The following is a 22,282-nucleotide window of genomic DNA, read 5'->3' as shown; positions in this document are numbered from 1 at the left end:
CCTTTTTAAATTCGTCGAGGTGCCGGAAATTTAACCCTCCCACAGCTTTGGGTTTACAAATGTTTTCCCAACTCATAAGGATCTATCCTTCGAAACCGTGCCGGTCTACCAAAAAAAAATGTCTCGTGGCCTTTTCAAACGATAGCCAAAAGGATTTTGGGCGCCTAAACGTGGCCATAGCATACGAAGGGATCGCTCGAACTATCGATTTGATGAGTGCGGCGCCCGTCCCACTTTGGATATTGATTTTGACATCCACCTTTCAAGTCTTCCATAGACTCTATTTTTAAGTGCCACAAAGCTATCCAATCTATTTTTTTCATATAAAAAGCGGGTTTTCAAGATTTTCCTCTTTGCTCTTACTTATTCTCATGGTTTTAAATTCCGGTGAAATTCTCCGACATTCGCCGACAAAGCCGTTTTCGGACGTCCAACGGCCGGAGAAAGCATGGATGTCGTTTTTCCTCTTTTTGTCGTTCGAAATTCGCCGAAAACGATGCGTCGTTTCGACATGAAATGATCGGTCATTTTCGTTGTGCTTAAAGACCAAACTCGTCATATTATCCACGAAATTTACAGAGAATAGAAGAAAACGGCAAAAAAAAACGAAAATCGGGACTTTCATTTTTTTTTTAACCCAGTTTCTGTAAAACGTGAATTTGGTGTACAAATTGATTGTTTTTTTTTAATATGATGTCCTTCATTTAAGTTGTTTGAAATGTTGTGATCTAATATATATATGTTTTTCAAATTTTTCTGACACATCCGGCGAACCACTGAAACTTCCGGCGAGCCACCATATTTTCCGGCGAAACACCATTTTTCCCGGCGACATTTTTTTTGTGTTTTCTATTTTTTCAAGTTAGTTTATGTTTTTGTGTGAAATGAATTGAAATATTGATATAGAAATGTTGGAGTTGTGATTGTATGAAATTAATTAAAATGTTGATATGAAATTGTTGGAATTTATTGACATGTTGAAATAGAATTTTGTTGATATATTGAATTGAAATGAGATCGTTAGAGTTTGAGTTGAAATTGTTAGACATGTATGATTTGAAGTGCTTTAATTTTGGACTATATTTACATATATATATATATATATTTATATATATATATATATATTCTTTTGTTTCGTCACATTATTTCCGTTCAGTTTTTCGTCGGCACGTCGATTTTCCGTCGAAAACGGCATTTGAAAACGACATTTCATTTGCTCTTTTTCACATTTTTTCCGTTCGATTTTCCATCAACATAACGATTTTTCGTAAATCAGGAGGCTCAAAATGGTAACGAAAACGGCATTTTTTTTCTTGCTTATTCCAAACAATCCGGGGATTCTTTCACTCATCCCCAACTCCCAATTCTTAGAGAAGAACACCCTCGATATTTAGATGTTGACCTTTTGACCCGACCATTATCTCAAGGCAATTCATTACGGCTTTAACCTCCACTGGATTTGCGGGACAAAAAACAGTACCGGATTTGATAATAACAAAAAAAAAAAAAAAAAAAAAGTTTTTACTATTTTACTAATTACTATTTTGTATAACTTTTGCTAAATTAAAACAAAATAATTTTGATCAGTGCCGTGCAACGATTCTCTCACAAGTCTGGGATTGGGTCCCATCTATTTTGAAAGCAGCAGCCCCGCCGCTGTTGACGTTGGTGATGGATATCAGTCCGTACATTGAAAAGAAATCTCATCCAAATCAGATCCAGCATTAATATCATCTGTCTGGAGAGTGAGATATACTATAATCCGATTTGGCAACTACCGAAGCCAAACAAAATCAATCATGGACAATAAGTTCGAGCACTCGACGGTGACGACGAACGGCGTGAGAATTCACGTGGCGTCATGCGGTTCAGGTCCGGCGATCCTGTTCCTCCACGGCTTCCCGGAGGTGTGGCAATCGTGGCGCCACCAGATGGCGTCCCTCTCGGCGCGTGGCTACCGCTGCATCGCGCCGGACCTCCGCGGCTACGGTGACTCCGACGCGCCGCCGGAGAAAGAGGCCTACACGTCGTCGGAGTTCTGGATGCGCTAAGGAGCGACAAGGCCTTCGTGGTGGGCCACGATTGGGGGTCTATGATCGCCTGGTCAACCTCTTCAGGCCTGACCGGGTCAACGCGGTGGTCAACCTCGGAATCCCCTATTTCCCCAGGCCACGATTAGGGCTTTCTTTGGCGACGATTTCTATGTTGTCAGGTTTCAGGTGAGTCACTATCTTCCCGATCTCGATTAGATTTCTGTATGGTTTGTTGTATGGGCATTCAATTGAATATTCAAATTACATCGTCTTGAATATATCATATTATATATGAAAAAGTTGTGTTTGGTGAAATGGAATATTTTCCAATTGTTTTACTTGTAATAAGAGCTTAGTGTCCAATCTTGAAGTACAGCTTTGATTAGGTTTATATATTAAAGATATTAGGCTTATATCTTCATATATTTGATTAAAAAAAAGAGAATATTCAACCTTAACTATTTAGCAGATTATTAAAAGAGACACTTCATTGTTCCAACTTTTCTTTGAATCAAAATTTTTATACTCAGCTCAAATGTTCAGAATTAGAGATATTGAGAGTTATTATACACTTACTTTTGGTATGATTATTGTTTGTGAACATCATTAATGAATAATATTGTGTGTCTGAAGGAACCGGGAAAGATTGACGAAGAAATCGCTGAGGCAGGAGCTGAAAAAGTACTAAAGATATTCTACACATCATTTGGTTTAACACCTCTGCTCATACGCGAAGGTGTTGGCTTTAAAGGTCTAGATGTTCCAGCGCCATTACCCTCTTGGCTCTCCGATGAATACCTTGATCATTGCGTTGCAAAATTCAACAAATCCGGCTTCACCGGAGGAATAAATTACTATCGAGCCACGGACCTGTAAGCAAATTTCATTTCCTTCCAACGTAAATGTTTTCAAGAAATAGAATATCTTGGGCAAAATTAATCAGAATAATATCCTTGGGACTTGAGAGAGTAAGTAAAATTAAGGTTTGTACATAGAATTAGTAGGAAAAGAACTTGCAATACATTTTTATATGTAAAAGTTTCATACTCCAAACTATTTTGAAAAATTGGAATATGCGATAACCGTAAAATGTCTAGTAATCCCAAATCGAATACCAATCCATATTTCTTGTTTAATGAGCATTATGTTCTAAAGTCATTCACCGTTGTGACTCTAGCACTTGGGAGCTGACGGCGCCATGGGCTGGAGCAAAAATCAAAGTTCCGGCGAAGTTGGTGATTGGGGATGAAGAAAGCACCTACCATTTCCCGGGCGTGAAGGATTACATAGAAGGGGGTGGCTTCAAAAATGACGTGCCATTGCTTGAAGAAATTGTTGTAATTCAAGGCGCTGCTCATTTCATCAACCAAGCTAGGCCGGAGGAGATTAGTGCTCATATTTACGACTTCATCAAAAAGTTCTAAGTTCATTTGTTTTTCTTTGGATATTAAGCTTGTTGGTTAGACAAGCATATGTAATAATAATGGGAACTAATTTCAATAATTATGAGTTGATCTGTCAGAATGGCCAGATTAAGTCCATTTGAGTACAACTCTTAGGTGACACCACGCATGGCAATTAGGTAAAAGTTCCATTTGAACCGGAATTACGATACAAACAAAAACATAATGTTCTGTTCTGAAATTGGCTGGATCAAGGATTCTGGCTAAACTGAAAAATGAATTTTCCATTTTCGTACTATTGAAAAAATTAGAAACAAAAATACTCTTAAATTTTTTAAATAAATTTATTAAAAAAGAAATAGTGTGGGAGGAAAAATTTCCGTCTAAATCCCTGTTCACAAAACCAGAATATTTTGCTTCAATTAGAGACAAAACTAAATTATGGTTCCTTCAATTTTACTATTGGAACAAAAGAGAATTCTGTTTCTTTAGGTCCAAAACCCGCCTTTAGGTGGCATGTGAAATTCAAATTGCAATTCAATGGACCCCGCGTTTAGGTGGCATGTGAAATTCAAATTGCAATTCAATAAAAAAAGATAGTTATAATAGTTTTTTTGGTACTTCAACTGCTTTTTTAGAAGGGAGTGTTTTATGTTTTTTTTTCTCTCTAGGTCTTCTAAGAGTGGTTCTCTCCATCATCAGGATGGATGTTTCTTTTCTCCGGCTTTTCATGAATTCTCTCTCTCTCTCTCTCTCTCTCTCTCTCTCTCTCCGGAGAGGAAGAAGTTGTGGACATTGACGAGATTTGGGTGCAAAAATGAAAAGAAGAGATCGAGTTAAACCTCTCAGGGAAGCTTCTCACGGTTAAGCCGGTACGATTGGACTTTTTTTTAAAGATCTCTTCTCTTCCTCGTGGAATCCCAAGGGCAGCCTTCTCATCACCCAAACGGTGTCAGACAGTTTTCTCTTCAAATTCAGTGATGAAATTGAAAAAATTCTCGTCCTAAAGAATAAACCCTGGAATTTTGACAAAGCACTCTTATTGCTGAAAGATGCATAAGATGGAGACAGCAACGATGACTTCTTTTTCACCATCCTATGGATCCAAATCCACGGATTTAGAAAGTTAAGATTTAAAATTGAGAGTGAATATACGATATTGTACGATGAACTTCATGAATCGTATAATGGTGTACGATACGATGAAATTCATCGTGCCGTATGATAGGATTCGATGGGGTACATAGGTTTTTGTTTTTTATAATTATTTGTTCGTACGATGGCGTACAATGCACTATGATACAGTACGATACAATTCGATGCTCTACGATACATTACGATAACTTGCTATTCTTACTATTTCTTTTTGTGTTTTTTTAGGATAATTTGAAGTTCATTTACAACGTGCCTTTCTCGGGTCGAATCACGTACGATGAGACCAGTATCTTGAAGACCTTCAAAAAGAGATTTGGCGATCTTAAGATCATAGATCGAATTTTCGGGACTCTCTTCGAACAATTTTTTACAGAGAGCGAACTCAATTTCCATCTGGTGCTCGTACACACTCTTCTACAATGTAAGATTAATGTAAAGACACGAGGATAGGTACACTTTGGATTAGGCGATAAAAGAGTGAGATTTGGACGCCTCTAATACTCTTTGATTTGTGAGTTGAGTTATGAAGATGGTTCGTCCAAGAATGAACAAGACCAGCGCATAAGCGATAGGTTGATCACTGAGCACCTGAACAGCGTGGTTGGTTGCGAGTTCAGTGCATTGGTAACAGATTTCAATTTTGGCAGAATCCGGATGATGCTTTCAAGCTCGGTCTTTGTATCTTGGTTTTGGGCTATCTATTAGGGCAACCGAGCAAAAAAGTCATCTAAGAAAAATGGCAAATTTTTTTGCGTATCGTTGAAGACTTGCCGTCTTCTTCAAGATGCCTTGGGAAAATATTAGCTGGTCCGAGACATTTTCCGCCTCTCAGTCGACTTGAAGCACTGTCATGAGGCCAAGTACAAGTTGACGAGTAATTTGCATACTCTTCATTACTGGGCATACGAGGTTATCCCAGAGATTAAAATGAGATTCGGTGAAAACTCCAGTATTCGAGTGCCGATGATGCATTCATGGTCCAACAACATAATCATTATGAGCCAAGATGTCGAGGCCGTTTTGAATAAAAAACGGGAACTTCTTTTAACTAAAAAATATTTATGTTACTAACTTTGAACTATGAATACATTTTATGGTTTTATAGTTGGGCGTTCTTCAGATGCTGAGACCACGGGCAGCAGATAAATAATTTTTCACTTTGCCATAGACGATCCTCCTGCTTTCTTTAATGTGTTGTTGGAGTGCACCAAATGGCTATACGATTCAGTACATTGAATGAATACTTATATGTTATAATACACATTTTATTTTAAAGTAAATTGATATATGTTTGTTATTTCATAAACGTTTGTAGCATATTGATGCGATTATACATATGCTTTGGACTCGCAGCTACACCTCAATGGACATCGTCAAGATGTCCGAATCATGGATTGTCGATGAGTCTAGAACATGTACGATCGATACATGAAGGAATAAGAGAATAAGAAAAATGCCATCGAACTAGGGATGGAGCCCGAGCCCGAGCCCGTGGAATGGGATTCGAAGTCGGTGTTTACATAGATGACTGGGTACAGAGACTCGTAAATATTGCCATGGACGAGAGCGCGATAGCTATTATTCGTCGTCAACTTCAGGAACCTTCATTGGTTCACTTTTTGAGTCGATTTAGACGAGTGGACCATTACCCCCCTAGATTTCCAGAAGGACCTCGTCCAGGTGACGGGTAATCAAAACGATTTCAAAGAGTTGATGGAGGTACGTAATAACTTCAATTTATTAACTTGTTGTAGTTAATAAGTTTCTTAATTTTTTTTATAATCGTGTAGAATTAGAGTGGAGCACTATCTGGGAGTCATGGTCATGCAAAAGCAAAAGCGTACAGGTCAGGCATCAGCGACAAATGAAGTAAAGCAAAACTACACTACTCGTAAAGGAGCCCAACACCGGAGAATACCATCCCAAAGATGCCATCTTCTCAGAATTTAGATAGAGCGTGCTCAAGCGCGAAGTGCTGGGATTCGTGTTGGGAGTAGCACGAATGACTTTGACGAAAGCAGACTCGTCAACGTCAAAATTAGGAGAGAAATCACCGATTGGGCCAAAGTGCAAGGGAGCGGTCTCATACGTGTTAGAAGATATCCATGTCCATGGCTTGTAATTCTTGGAGTCCGCATCCCAGACCAATCGCGAGCCAGTTCGATCGCGAACTTTGTAAAAACCAAAGAAGTTCTTGATCTTATAGAGCGCGAGGAGATTCTGGAAGTCATCTTTAGTCATGCGCCTTCCCTTCTTCTTGTACCAGAGAATATGACATAAAGCAAGCATGCGGTAAAAGTAGAGGCTTATCTGGATAGCATACACCTAGAAGCCGGGATAGCAACTCATGCCCGATTGGTTGGAAGGGTAGCTGGAGTTCCCCCCTGCAAGACTGGCAATATGCACAGCATCGAACCCACATAGGGACGATCATCTCTGAGCGGTTGGAGAATCTCCACGGATGGAAGAATGTCGTACAACCCTCGCAAAGGCTCGAAGCGATTGAGGGCGACAATGCCCCGAGCAAATAAATGAGTCGTTAATGGCAGGCTCTCCAAGCGGAATGGCTCACGACAGCGTCTCCACTGGCTTTGGCATTGTTTGACCTGTCAGAAGCATTAATTCTCATGTACTCCTCGTTGGACTTGGGGATACTGCCAGATTAACAGATGCTGGAGCATCAACGCGCGGGGAAGCACCACGTACTCAACTCGTCGTTGGATAGGCTTCACCTTGCGAAGAAATGAGAGAAGCGTCAACAAATTTCGAAACGTCGTTCAGAATGAACCCCGATCGACCCTGACCTGCATGCCAGCTTGGGCATGGCCAGCATTGACCCTCGGGCCAGGTCAAGGGTGGCCAGCCCTAACATGCTGGCCGGGTCAGAGGAGGCCGGATCCTGAAGACCTACCGGCCTTGAAGTGACCGATCCCAGAGGGACCGACTGGGCATCATTTCTCTGTGTGCTCCACCTCCTCACCACCACCATTGAGCCACGCGTCCAGCTTTTGCATCCCCGAGGTGGAAGCAAGGGATCATTCCAAATTTCTTCGTTTTGAAAAAAGTGTGGTGATCCATGCATACACGAGGAAGAGGGAGGGAGGGAGGGGGAGAGAGAGAGAGAGAGAGAGAGAGAGAGAGAGAGAGAGAGAGTGAGAGAGATTGGAAAATAAGAGAAACACAAAAAAGGGAATGTATGGCGCGAATGAAAAAATAGAGGGAGAAAGCCAATTAAATAAGGAATAAGAAGAGGAAAACCGGAAACTACATGTTTTCCTCCCCTCTGTCACGCACGTGGAAGACCAAGAAAGAGAAACATCAGTTTCCCTTTCCTTCCTTTTCTTGACCCAAGAGGCCGGCCCACATAAAAAAAATCGGCATGGCATGGATTTTGAAGACAAAAAATGAAAAATGCTAAAACAATCGAAAGGCGAGAAACAATCCTGAAACGAGATGGAAAGTCAAAGCTGGTAACAAGCTTATCGCTCGATCTACGTTGACTGATAATCTTGGGGGGTTAATATTATGGCCTCGTTCTTGCTTCCGAGAAAACATGATGCACGACTTGCAAGCAACACGAAAAAGTCCCCTGCTTGAGAACCCGAGACACGGAAGAAATCCAAGGTACTCAATCAGACCGAAGATCTTGAGAAAGGTCCGAAGCAAAGCTCTCAAGACACGGACGCAGAAGTGCGCCACCGCGACGACGATGTCACGGCAGTAGTGCCGCGGGAGCAGCGTCACAACCGGCCCTCTTACCTTAGTGGACCACCTGACCTTGGCCGGCCCCTGCCTGACCGGGCTCCTTGTTGTCAATGGTGCCCACAAGAAGAGTAGTAGTCGTTACTTATGTACATTTGATGTTATAAAGTCTCACGAAGACTCTTGCTTGTAACTGCTGAATAATTAATAAAAGTTGAAACGCTCATTCATTCTTTCTTGTCTGTTTGAAGCTTTATGATAAACTATAGTCTTTAGTCCTTTAACAAACCTAACAACAAATGAAGAGTCAAATCTAGATTTGCATGAACAAACTCTTCATGGTTTGCTTATAACAGTATATTCACAATCTATAGATCAAAGGGCTATTGATCTTAGTATAACTGTTAGGAGAATCTATGATGTCTGGTTATGAGGCATTGAGAGTTGGAGACTTTATAGTTCTTCCTAGGTATCTTCTGAAGGTACTGAATTGACCAGTGCACTTCTAGAGACAGAATAAGAACAAACCATTTAACCTCTTATGTCTCGGAGTCACTATGTGTGAATTGCATCATGCTTACCTCAATCCTGAAATAAGACATGTCATTTCATAGCTTACGTATTCTCATTTGAGAAAGTCAGAGTTCTAGATTCACTATGTGATATTGACAAGACCTATCGGTGAAGTAATAAATTATGAAGATGTCATGAACAACTTTGTGAAGATCTCATAGATACGGAATTCATGTACAATATTGCTGAAATGCAATGTATATCACCTCATGCTTTGTTCCTTGGAATGTGGATAAATGAACTGGCCAGTGTCCAAATTGAGTCATGACTCTTTTGAATGAATCAATGTGACTTGTTAGCTCCTCGTCAATACATTGTTTCTAACTTCTTCACAAGCGACAAAGGAGTTGAGGAAATAACAACTAGAATGGTAAAATGGTAATTTGTAAATCCCATCTAGTTGATGATATTCATGAAGGGTTAACATAGATAATATTCAATGGATCCACTCATTACAATTAAGTAGAATTCTTGAGTAGAAATATATTCATTTGAACCGAGAGATTTCAGTGTCAACTCTTTAGTGGAGTCAGTTGATATTAGGCTAGAACTTGGAAAAGGTTTGTGAACTTTTGAGTCCAAGTATGCTAGCTCAAGGTTTGTTCATTAGGATCCATGAGGTCACTACCACAAGTCTTTAGAGTAGGATTAGTTTAACAAGAAAGCTAAGTCAAAACAAAATTCAAATATTGAACTAGACAAGTTTTACGTAAATTGTCTAAAGGATATTTTGTCCTTTTGGACATAGGATGATATGAATGTCAATAAATAAGTTTTTTTGACATTGTCATATGATGATAATGAAATATGTCACACGGCCACATTAATGTATTGAGCCTTGAGGATTGAATTTAATTTCATGGAGTTTTATGTGAAAATTCTAAATGAGCTTTTCTTATGTTGTCATGAACAAATAAAGAAACATCTAGAAGCATGTTCTAGAAGCTCTAAATTTTGTCCATACAGGAGAGAAAAGAGAGATTATTTTGTGCATTGATGTATGAAGATACTTGCCAAAAGAAAAAGAGGAAACAAATTTCCCCTATGAGGAAAGCATATGGGCGACAAGGAGAGAAGCAAACAAATGAGGAAACAAATCTAAGAGCCTTGATGGCTAGGTTGGACGTGCAAGGTAGAGAAAGAGGAACTAAAGATTTGCTCATGAATATGTGATATTAAATAGAAAAGAGAAAACCACTTTTTCAAGGAAAACCTCCTCCTATAAATACCACACCTCATTCACAATTCACAACACACAATTTTGTGATTGAGAGCTTCGCTCTCTAAGTTGTTGGCCGCCCCTCTCTCTCTCTCTCTAGAATCTCTTCTTGTTCTTTTGTTTTAACACATAGGTCCTCATTACACCTAGCATTTTGTTTTAGCTCTTTGGCTCATAGACTAGTTCTAGAGTCATAGTGTTTAAAAGTGCCCACACACTAAATCCAACCTAAACTCTAAAGACTCTAGTGGCAGAAACTTTCGTGGTTGCTCACAGGTTCAAGAAGACTAGTGGGAGAGGCGAGCTGAGTGGGGATACGAGCGTTTCAACATTTCTAAGGCTTCTCAATGTTCAAACTCCATTCAAGGTTGGTACCGAGTGAAAACTCAAAGTAGTTTTCAAATTTTAAATTATATATTCATGCACTTTGTCTAGGTTGTAAAAAAATATTTTACAAATTTTAAAGAAATTTTTAATATTCCGCCGCTTGCTAAAAGCGATAAATCTTTTCTTAATCCTAGATCTATTCCAACACTCCTTGCCTTGACCGGCCCTTGCCTAGTTGGCCTCCATGTCTTGGTCGGCCTCTTCCTGACCGGGCTTCGTTCCTTGGCCGGTCTTTGCCTGACCGGGCTCCCTGCCTTGGCCGGTTCCTTGATCCCAGTGTCACTTTGATGCCGACCGATCCCTTGACCCCGATGTCACCTTGACACCTGCCGCTTTCTTCACCCCGGTGTCACCTTGACACCTGCCGCTCTCTTGACCCCGGTGTCACTTTGACACTAGTCGGTCCTTCTTGGAGCACAAGTCCAGTCACTCTCGTCGGTCCCTTGACCCGGTGACTAGGTGCTCAAGCACAAGATCGGTCCGGTCACGCCTGTCAGTCCATTGACCCGATGAACGACCCCTTGGCTCCCTCTGTCCATATCCCTGACACTACAACATATTCAACAATTACCGACGATTTTTTTCGTCGGTAATAACCCGATAATCGTCGCTAAATGTATTTAGCGACGATTTTAGCGACGATTATTATCGTCGCTAAATGTCCGTGCCTAAATATATTTAGCGACAATTTATTCGTCGCTAAATATTTACCGACGATATTAGCGACAATAATTTCGTCCCTAAATGTTGTGCCGAGAATTTTTTTTTCATTTTGAAACAGATAATTAGCGACGACTTTGTCGTCGCTAATTAGCGCGGGAAAATTTCCCGCGTGAATTAGCGACGACAAAGTCGTCGCTAATTATTATTATTATTATTATTTTTTATTTTTTTCGTCGTTAATTATTAATTTTTTATGGTTTTTTGTTTATGAAATTCTAAAATGAAAAATCAAATAAAAACTAAATTATATTATCCAAATCAACAAATATATAAAATCTGGTTACGTACGTTTTCGGTTATCGAGAAATATGTAAATAATAATCTACTATACACAAAATATCTAATAAAACACTAGTCGCGACGTTTGCTTTGTCGTCCTGCCGCTCGTTTTCCCCCTCCTTGACGTGAAACGCTCTTCTGCTGGCGCTGAAACTCTGCAGGCTGCGGCGGAACAATGTGCTGATCAGTAGATTGACTTGGTCCGCCGGGCGTCGTCTGCTGGCTAGCGTCGAGAGTCCTCTGCTGGCCGCCCGTCGAAGTGTGGACGCCGGGCGTCGGAGTGTGGACGCCGGCCGTCGGAGTCTGCTGGCTGTGGGATGACGGAGCGTGCTGCAAACTCTGCAGAAATTGAGGCATAAACGAGCTCAGGTTGAGGGCGGGCACCTGACTCTGTATTGCCTCGGCGAACGAGGCGATGGTCGACGTGAAAACCTCCTGGGAGATATATCCTGGATGCGATGTCCCAGCCTCCGAACTACCGTAGACTTCGGCGACTTCAGCCGCCATCCGTGCTCCCTGTGGCACCAAACGTCCGACGCCGGTCAAGTGATCAGTCCGCGAACCCATAATATCGCGGATCGCCTGCTGCTCTAGGACGGAAATATCAACGTCCGCTCCTTGTTGCTCAGCCTCCGCTCGCAACGTGCTGAACCTATCGACCAGTCGATCCTGATATAATTAACTAGTTAGTATATATTAATCGAAAAATAAGAAAAATAAATGTAAACTTACATAACGTGCGGAGTCTTCAGGAGTCAACCATTCGGACTTGTCGGACTGATGTTGGCGCTTGTAGTTCGCAAACAAGCTCTCGAAAGCGCCTGTCTCGGCGCTCTTCTGCATGTAAACAAAACTTCAAGTGTTAGATAATTTTAAAGATTTGATGTATCATATAAACATAAAACTTACGTTCTTCATGCGGTGGGTCGAGAACCCAATCGTCCCTTGTCGAGTCTTCGTCTTCTTCTTCGCGCTATTCGCCTTGTTCTTCGCTTGTATGGCCTGTAATATAAGTAAACGTACACGTAAATAACAAATCGTTTAATAAAAGGGTAAACACATATTTAACGTAAATGATTTGATTACCTTAAACTCATCGCTCGTATATCGTTGTATCAGCGTCTCCCATTCGGTGTCGAGCTTAACGGTCCTCGGTTTCATCGACCGCGCCACCTGTACGCTGCTCTTGCAGTCGATGTCGAACCATGACCGCAAGGTATGCCTCCAATCGCGAAGACGAGTCTTCGCGTCTCGAATGATTGCCGCATCGACAATCGCCTTCTTCTTCCCGGTTGCATCACCATCGACTCGAATGTCGTACTTGTCTCGAATCGCTGCTCGGATCTCGGCCTCCTTCGCCGGCCCCACGTTCGTATTCATCCACCTTGGGACCATAGACGAGATCTTGTCTCGGACGACCAGCCCGAGCGTGTTCGCGAACGTCGCGAGATCCGGATCCATCTCGCGCTCTGGCTGCAAGAACGACTGAAACTCCTCGTTATAAATAACGACTTCCTTCACCCCGGGACCGGTTCGATATCCTCGTCTTCTTCTTCGACGCCATCACGTACGGGCGCCGACTGGCAATAATTCGGGAGACGGGCTAAGTAGTCATCCCCGCCTCCGCTGCCTCCAGCTCCTGTAGCCGCAGCCATCTGAAATTCAAAACAAAATTTATTTAGTTATGCATTCGTAATGATTTAAATCAGTTAATTTAGTAAGTAAATGAAAAACGTTATATACTATCAATCAAACGTTATATATATATATATATAAGGATATAAAAAAAACTTACCGAGATGTATGTTCGGACAAGGATAAGGACGGCGGGGAAGCGGGGAGCGCGTGGGAAGGCGTCGGCGGGGAAGCGGCTACGGCGTTGGCGGCAGAGCGGCGGAGTAGTGGCGGAGCGGCGGAGGAGCTGCAACGGGAGATAGAGAGGTAAGGAGAGAGATGTGACGAGAGAGAGAGAGAAGTGAGGAGAGAGAGACTTACCGGGGAGGACGAGATCGGCGTCGACGACGTCAGCGGCACACTACGGACACGGCAGACGGACGGCGGAGAGGAGAAAAAGAGAGAAAATGGCGATTTAGGTTAAGAAAACGAAATGGGGGAACTCGGTCGCGATCTGGTATTTAAAGACATTTAGCGACGACTAAATCGTCGCTAAATGATTACATTTCGTCGCTAAATGCACTTAAATAACCAGGCATTTAGCGACGACATCTTCGTCGCTAAAAGTTGTCATAGAGATTTAGCGACGACTTCTTCGTCGCTAAATCATTTCGTTTTAATTAAATGGGAGGGATTTTTCCGTCTTTAAAATTCGTTAAAATTCGAAAATATTTAGCGACGATTTATTCGTCGCTAAATGTTTACCGACGACAAAAAAATATTTAGCGACGAGAAAATCGTCGCTAAATGTTTTCGTCTTAATTAAATTGGAGGGATTTTTCCCTCTTTAAAATTCGAAATTAATTCTACATTATTAGCGACAAAATTATCATCGCTAAATGAATTCACAAATTATTAGCGACGAATATATCGTCGCTAAATATTTTCCCGCGAACTTAGCGACGACAAAAACGAATTAGCGACGATAAATTCGTCGCTAATTATCTTTGCCGCCAAACTTTAATACATTTAGGTGCGACTTTAGGTGCGACTTTTTCGCACCCGAAAGTTCGCACCTAAAGGTTGTGGGTGCGAAAAGTCACACCCGATGGTTATGACTTTTATGTGCAACTTTTAGGTGCGGTTTTCCACACCCAAATTCGCACCCATAAGTTAGAAAAGATGTGCGAAAAAGTCCGCGGGAAGGCCATTGGGTGCGACTTTTCGCACCCAAAGGCCTACCCGCCAAACCTTTGGGTGCGACTAGTCGCACCCATTGGCCTACGCGCCAAATTTGTGGGTGCGACAAGTCGCACCCAATAGCCTTCCCGCCATAATGTGGCGGGGAATGTTGACCTTTGGGTGCGACTATTCGCACCCGAAGGTCTACCCGCTCAATTTTCGGGTGTGGATAGTCGCACCCGATAGTTTTTTTTAATTTGTTTTTGGTTTATTATGCTTATAAATTCTATGATTATAATCAAATAATACTTACTAAATAGTTTATTAATTAGAAAATTCATTAATTAATATTCATAAGAATAATAAAAACTAAACATTTGTTGTTCGATTACAATAATTATTATAATGTACGACAAATAATTAAAAAAAATGTTCATTCTTTTCCCTTTCCTTTTCCTCGGTTTGTAAACCACTCCTTGAATGTTTTACTCCCTCTTCCGCCAAATCTTCCTCCGGAACTGCTGCTACCTCCTCGTGCACTGCCGCTCGTACGCTCTCGCTGGAATTTTGCTGAAGCTTGCGGCGTCGTCTGAGCATCTGCCATTGAAACTAATGGCGGCGTTGTCTGATGCATAGGGTGCATCTGAGGCGACAGGTGCATTTGAGGCGACGGCATCGTCTGAGGCATCCGTGGAAACATGCCGGGCGACATCTGAGGCATCTATGGCATCGTGGCGGATGACATCTGAGGCAAGGGCGAAAACTGCTGCGTGAACGCGAACAGTTGTCGCTGCATCTCCTCCATCTGCTGTTGTTGGGCTCGCCTCATCTCATCCATAGCGAGTTGTTGTGCCGCCACCTGAGCTTGGAGCTCGCCAACCACTGGATCTGGAACGCGGCGCCGCGACGAACCTGAGCCTGATGACGAGCTTTCGTCCTGAGCCTGAGCAATAGCCCAAGATGATCTCGGGACCGCTGGACCTATTCCAACATACCAATCTTGACGGTTCCCGAGAATTTCTAGCATCGCGTGCTCCTCTGCGTCGTCCTGGTTAAAGACTACGCCTTGCTCTTCTGCTTGTCGCCGAAGATCTGCCAGTAGAGTAACTATCCGCGCCTTTACACATAAAAAAAATGATTAAAAATTAATTATTATGTAAGTAACGTAATCGTAATTATCACATATGACTTACATGTGCTCGTCTCGCCCAATCTGTCGTCCATTCACCTTTTCTATTATGGTGTTTTTGCTCCCACGTCGTTAACGCGGAGCCCAAAGTCCCATCATCCTTACTCTGCAATTGTTATGAAAATATAAGTATTGAATTTATTTCAAATTAAGTATTTCAAAATTAGAATAACTTACGTTCAAATGACGATGAGCCAAGAAAGAAAGAGATCCTTGAGTCGACCTCGTCTTCTTCTTCTTCGAATTCTCCTTGTTGCGATTAGACTTTTTCTGCAAATAATTAATTTTGTCATTATTCAATCTAATAAAGATATTGTGATTTATTACAATCATACATTACGTACCTTCCAATCGTCAGTTGCGAACTCGTCTACCACCGCCTCCCAATCCTCTTTCTTATATCCCGTTGGTGTTTCCGCCTTAGCGTTTTCTTTGCTCCCACAAAACTCCAACCTGAACTTCTCTGATAGCTTGGACTTCTGGTTGCGTCGCCTGATCTTGGCATTCCGAATGATAGCCTGATCAATCGTATTCTGAAAGCAATCTGCAAGCAGATCCTCGCCGGTGCCAGGTGTTGTCAATGGTGCCCACAAGAAGAGTAGTAGTGTCTATTTATGTACATTTGATGTCATATAGTCTTACGGAGACTCTTGCTTGTAATTGCCTATTCATTCATTAATAAAGTTGAAACGTTCATTCAATCTTCCTTGTCTGAAGCTTTATGATAAAACCTTAGTCTTTTAGTCCATAAACAAACTAAACAACTTACGAAGAGACAAATGTAGATTTGCATGAACAAACTCTTCGTAGTTTGCTTAAAACGATATATTCGCAATCTTAGGGTCAAAGGACTATTGACCTCAGTATGATTGTTAGAAGAATCTATGATGTCTGGTTATGAGGCATTGAGAGTTGGAGACTCTATAGTTCTTCTAGGTATCTTCCGAAGGTACTGAATTGACCAGTGCACTTCTAGAGACAATATAAGAACAAACCATTTAACCTCTTATGTCTCGAAGTCACTATGTATGAATTGCATCATGCTTACCTTAATCCTGAAATGAGACATGCCATTTCACACCTTAGTATTCTCATTTGAGAAAGTCAGAGTTCGGACTCACTATGTCATTCCGAACAGGGCCTATTGGTGAAATACTAAGTTGTGAGTATGTCATGAGTAACTTTGTGAAGTTCTCATAGATATGGAATTCATGTACAAGATTGCTGAAATGCAATGTATGTCACCTCATGCTTTGTTCCTTGGAGTGTGAATAAATGAACTGGCCAGTGTCCAAATTGAGTCCTGACTCTTTTGGATGAAACAATGTGACTTGTTAGCTCCTCGTCAATACATTGTTTCTAACTTATTCACAAGCGACAAAGGAGTTGAGGAAATAACAGCTAGAAGGGTAAAATGGTAATTTAGTAAATCCCGACTAGCTGATGACATTCATGAAGGGTAGCATAGATAATATTCAGTGGATCCGCTCATTATAATTAGGTCGAATTCTTGAGTAGAAAACAAATTCATTTGAACCGAGAGATTTTCAGTGTCAGCTCTTTAGTGGAGTCAGCTGGCATTAAGCTAAACTTGGAAAAGGTTTGTGAACTTTTGAGTCCAAGTGTTTAGCTAAAGCTTTGTTCATTTGGGTCCATGAGGTCACTGTCACGAATCACATCGATAGGAATAGTTAAACTGGAAGCTAAGTCAAAACAAGAACGAAAATAGTCAAAAGGGTATTTTTGTCTTTTGAGACAAAGGACGAAATGAATGTCAATAAATTTTTTGACAAGTTCATTTGATGACTTAATGTCACTCGGCCATAATATGATTAATTGGGCCTTGTGGATTAATTTCATTTCATAAGAATTTTATTGAAAATTCTTAATGGGCCTTTTTCATGTTGTCATGAACAAAATGGAAAAGCTTCTAGAAGCCCCTTCTAGAAGGTGATAGGCGCCCATAATACCCATAGGAAGAGAGAATATTTTGTGCATAAATGTATCAAGATACTTGCCAAAAGAAAAAGAGGAAACAAATTTCCCCTAAGAGGAAACATGGTGGGCGCCCAAATGTGGTCAAGAGAGAAGCAAACAAAAGAGGAAACAAATCCAAGGACTTACTTGTTTTGTCTTGGACGTGCACCTCTTTGAAGGAAAAGGGAAATTGGCTCATGAATATGTGATATTCTATAGAAGAGGAAACTACCTTATTGAAGGTGAGACCTCTCCTATAAATAGGAGCCTCATTCCACACTTTTTATTCATGCAAAGTTTTAGAGATTGAGAGCTTCTCTCTCTAGACTTGGCCGCCCCTTCCTCTCTCTCTCTCTAGTTTATTTTCGGTTTTCTCTTGTCTTGGCACCTAGGTCCTCACTTGACCTAGTCTTTAGCTCTGCGACTTTGAGACTCGTTCTTAAGTCGTAGTGTTTAAAAGTGCCCACTCACTGATTCCTTCTTTTCGAGTGATTTAGTGATAGAAACTTTCGTGGTTGCTCGAGGTGCCGAGGAAAGAAAGAGAGACGTGCTGCGAGGGGAGACGAGCGTTGCGACTTTCCAAAAGCTTCTACAAGGTTCAAGCTTCAAGAAAGGTTAGTAACTTTTATAGCTCATATTAGTTTTTATTTACATGTACTTGCACTTGTCTAGGTTAGTAAAAACTGTTTTACTTGTAAAAGAATTTTTTTAAAATTCCGCCGCTTACCGAAGCGTTAATTATTTTCTCAAACCCTAGATCGATTCCAACAAATGGTATCAGAGCTATGGTCAAAGGAATGCATGTGCATGTTTTTAAAATTATGAGCTTGAAAATCGTTTTCGAAAGTTTACTAATTTTGTGACAAGTTAGAATTGTAATCTTAGATTTTTTTTAATTTATTGCTCATGCCTTTAAATTAAAAACCATGTTGATTTTCTATGAGTTTGGGATGATGTTAAAACACATTAGAATCAGTTCTAAAAGTTTTTATTTTTTTATATTGAAAAACGTGTTTTAAAGGTTTGAGAATTTTCGAGTAAAATTTTGTGACTAGTTTTGTTTTCTTGCTAGTTTCGTTTTTTTACTTGAATCGTTTTATGCTTGTTGTTATTTCTTTTATGCCTTGTTATTACCTTGCTAATAAAACACAAATAAAAGCTTTAAACAACATCTTAAAACGTTCCGTTACACTCGATTCTTTTTCGCATCAAAAAGGACGAAGCTTTAATTTATTTCTTTTTCTTCGAGCTGGAATGTAAACCCGCATTAAAAGCGGCATAACTCTCTGCTCAGAAATAGAAATTTAATGATTCTTGAATAAAATTAAAGCTCTGTCTGTCCTCTGTCCAATGCCACCGGTTTCGGCTCAAAAGGACATCGGAGCCGCCAGTTATGGCGATTTTACTCCGAGGTGCGCGGCTGTGCTGAAACTCCAGTTTTTTAGAATTCCGGATTTTCAACCCCACTACCATGAGTTATAGAACTCTAATGACGAAATTTTCTTGAGCAAAATTGTTTTTTATAAGATTATAAACATGATGTGTAAGATAAAAATGTTTTGATTTTTGAAAGTTTAATTGAAATTGAATTTTTACAAAACTAGTTTGAATTTTGAAAAATTGTTTTCACTTTCAAACTTGAAAAATATTTTGTCATCCAAATCAAATAAGTTTTCAAAATGTTTTCAAAACTATATCTATATGACATATGTTCAAAATCTATATGCTCTTAAAAATTTGAGTGGGAGGTCTCTTTGTAGACAAAGCCGAAAAATAAAAAGATGTGTAATCTCAAACTTTCAAGTGTTCGAGTGAGTTGAAGTTCACACTTCCCTCACGCACTTTCCCGAAATAGAAAATAGGAAAAGATCGAGTATGTCCCTTGTGCCTTTATGCACTAATACTGCTCTGAACATGTCAATCTAGGATTCTCTTCTAGTTGTCCGCTCTGTCGCTCTCTAACGAGGAAATTTGTTTCCGAACTTAAAAGAGTCGATGAACCAACTCCAAAAACTAAGTGGGAGGGTTATACTTGTTGTTTGTAACCCACGATCCCCAACACTAATGAAAAGTGCAAGTGTCGCCGGACTAAGAGTCACCCTCGTGGCCCTCTCTTAAATGAGAGTACTCAAGGGCGCTTTGCTCTGATCATTGCTCAATGAGCTACGTCCGAGAGTGAGACGATGATGACAAGACCTCCCCTCGGCGGATTGTTTTTCAAAGTCAATCTTTTGGACTAAGTGGTTGGTTACACACTTAGACTCAATCCCTAGTAATCCTCCCTCGAGGCCCTGCGAAAGGATGTGAGTGATCAAACCAATTTACAAGGTGGCTAGTCAAAATTGATGTATTGACATCTTGGCTATGCATTAATGATGAGTCATTTACTTATGAAAGGAGACTCGTTGCGGCCTTCCCTCGAAGGAGTAAAGTGTCATTTCGTTCATAACACCTTTGGATTTTATAAAGTCTTAAACAAACTTAAATCCTAAACCAAAGACTAATCATAAACTTGTTTCAACTTTTATAGGCAATATGTCTCCCAACTCTCTCTCTTTCATTCTTTCCTCGAACAAACTCGAAAACGAAAACTACATAGACTCGAAACGTAACCTCGACATAATACCTACCGTTAACAAGCACAAATGGGTACTCACCACCCCGTGTCCTCCTCTGACGAATAATGATTCAACTCAAGAGGACAATGACGCCTTAGCGGCCTGGCTTCGATCCGATGAGATTGTGAGGTGCTATATCTTAGCATCTATGAACAATATGCTGAAAAAGCAACATCGTGACATCGAGACTGCCGCCGACATGCTCTACAATCTCCTTGAGAGTTTTGGAGGGCAAAGGCGTCAAGCAAGGCAAAAAGCAGTCCGACAGTTTATGAACTGTCATATGAAGGCTAGGACTCCTGTTAGAGACTTTATGATACTGATCATTAGTTTTCTAAATAAAATGGAAATCCTAGGATCTGAGACTGATGGGAAGAATCTCATAGATATGATCTTAGAAACTCTCCCCGCGTCTCTTGATACCTCCAAGATGAACTACTCCATAAACAAACTAGAGTACACTGCTACCAAGCTTATGGAGGAACTTCACACTGCTGTAGGTTTCACTAAGAGAAAGAGGAATCAAGGAGAGGCACATGCTACTGAGCAAAAAGCCTCCGCCTCTGAAACTGTGAAGAGACCTTACAAGGCCGATAAAAAGAACTGTCCCGCCTATCTCAAAGCAAAGGAACATAGTATTGTACTAGTTACCGAAGCATGCTTAGTAGCTGATAATGTATCAACGTGGATTCTTGACTCCGCTGCTACTAACCATATTTGTTGTTCCTTGAATGGTTTCAAGAAAACCAAAAGCTTAGAGGAAGGCGAGTTCTGTTTCAAATGGGGTGATGGGAGCCTGGTGTCTGCAAAGGCTGGGGGATCCGTGACGTTGTCTTTTGAAGACCGTACTATAAACTTGAATAATGTTTATTTTGTTCATACCTTTGGTAAGAACTTAATATCCGTTGCTCGTCTTCTTGAGCAAGATTATTGTTTAAAGTTCATTAAGAATGGAATTCGCATTTCGTTTCCTGATAATTCTTTTGTCACTGACGCATGTATGAAGAATGCTCTTTTCTACATCTATCCCACTCAACCTTCTCTTTTAGACACCAAAATAGATAATGATCTAATTAGGGAGCCAAAGAGGATCAAACTTTCTGAATCCTCCGATCTAACAAAATCAACATACCTCTGGCACTTAAGACTTGGTCATATCAGTCTAAATAGGATTAAGAGACTTGTGAGGGATAGTCCACTCCAAGCCTCTGCAATAGGTTCACTACCTACTTGTGAATCCTGCATAGAAGGAAAAATGACTAAGCGACCTTTCTCCGATAAGGGTCGAAGAGCCACTGAGTTGCTGGAACTAATACACTCTGATGTATGTGGTCCGCTCAACCAACAGGCACGTGGAGGATACGAATACTTTGTTACCTTCACTGATGATTACTCAAGATATGGGTTTGTCTATTTGCTTAAACACAAATCCGAGACCTTTAACGTATTTAAGGTCTTTAGGGCTTTAGTGGAAAAGCAAACTGGCAAAGTGATCAAAACCCTTCGATCTGATCGAGGTGGTGAGTATATGTCTGGAGAGTTCGATGACTTTCTTAAAGAAGAAGGTATCGCTTCTCAGCTTACCGCACCTGGCACACCTCAACAAAACGGAGTGTCAGAGAGAAGAAACCGAACTCTTATGGAGATGGTTAGATCGATGATGAGTTACTCATCACTCCCGCTTTCCTTTTGGGGATATGCCCTCGAAACAGCCGCCTACATTCTGAACCAAGTTCCGTCCAAAACGGTTCCTGGTACTCCTTATGAACGATGGACTGGCCGTAAAGTGAATCTTGGCCGCATCCGAATTTGGGGTTGCCCTGCACACGTGCTGAGGCAAAAGACTAGCAAGTTGGCTAGTAGGTCAGAATTGTGCCTGTTTGTAGGATATCCAAAGGAAACCAAAGGTTTTACTTTCTATAGTCCCGAGGACGATAAGACTTTCGTTAGCACGAATGCTCGTTTCCTTGAGGAGGACTTTATGAAGGATGCGAAACCTAGAAGCAAAATTGTGCTTGAAGAAAAGTTGGGTGAGGAAGCTTCTACCTCATCTGTAAGAACTGTTCTTACCCCAACTGAAACACAACCTAACTCATCAGAATCTCGTCAAGTAGTACTTAGACGTAGTGGGAGGGCTACTCAAAAGCCTGACAGGTACATGTCTTATGGAGACTCTCTTGTAGCCGTCTCCGACATGGATGACCCTGTTTCCTATAGCCAAGCGATGG

At 41.0% G+C, this 22,282-nt stretch overlaps 1 pseudogene across 1 annotated transcript; it reads left to right on the top strand.

Annotated features, from left to right (window-relative positions):
* Positions 1–1,601: 1,601 nt before the first annotated feature.
* Positions 1,602–3,574, top strand: LOC149397667 (epoxide hydrolase 2-like; annotated as a pseudogene). Its single transcript, XR_016297068.1, has 3 exons — positions 1,602–2,219; positions 2,667–2,905; positions 3,211–3,574. The product of XR_016297068.1 is annotated as an epoxide hydrolase 2-like (transcript).
* Positions 3,575–22,282: the final 18,708 nt, after the last annotated feature.

The sequence above is a fragment of the Urtica dioica genome, chromosome 5 (assembly GCF_054948205.1).
Source record: "Urtica dioica subsp. dioica isolate 48M chromosome 5, U.dioica_male_clone48M_v1_H2, whole genome shotgun sequence".
Lineage (NCBI taxonomy): Eukaryota > Viridiplantae > Streptophyta > Magnoliopsida > Rosales > Urticaceae > Urtica > Urtica dioica.
This window is presented reverse-complemented; position numbering and strand designations above follow the sequence as displayed.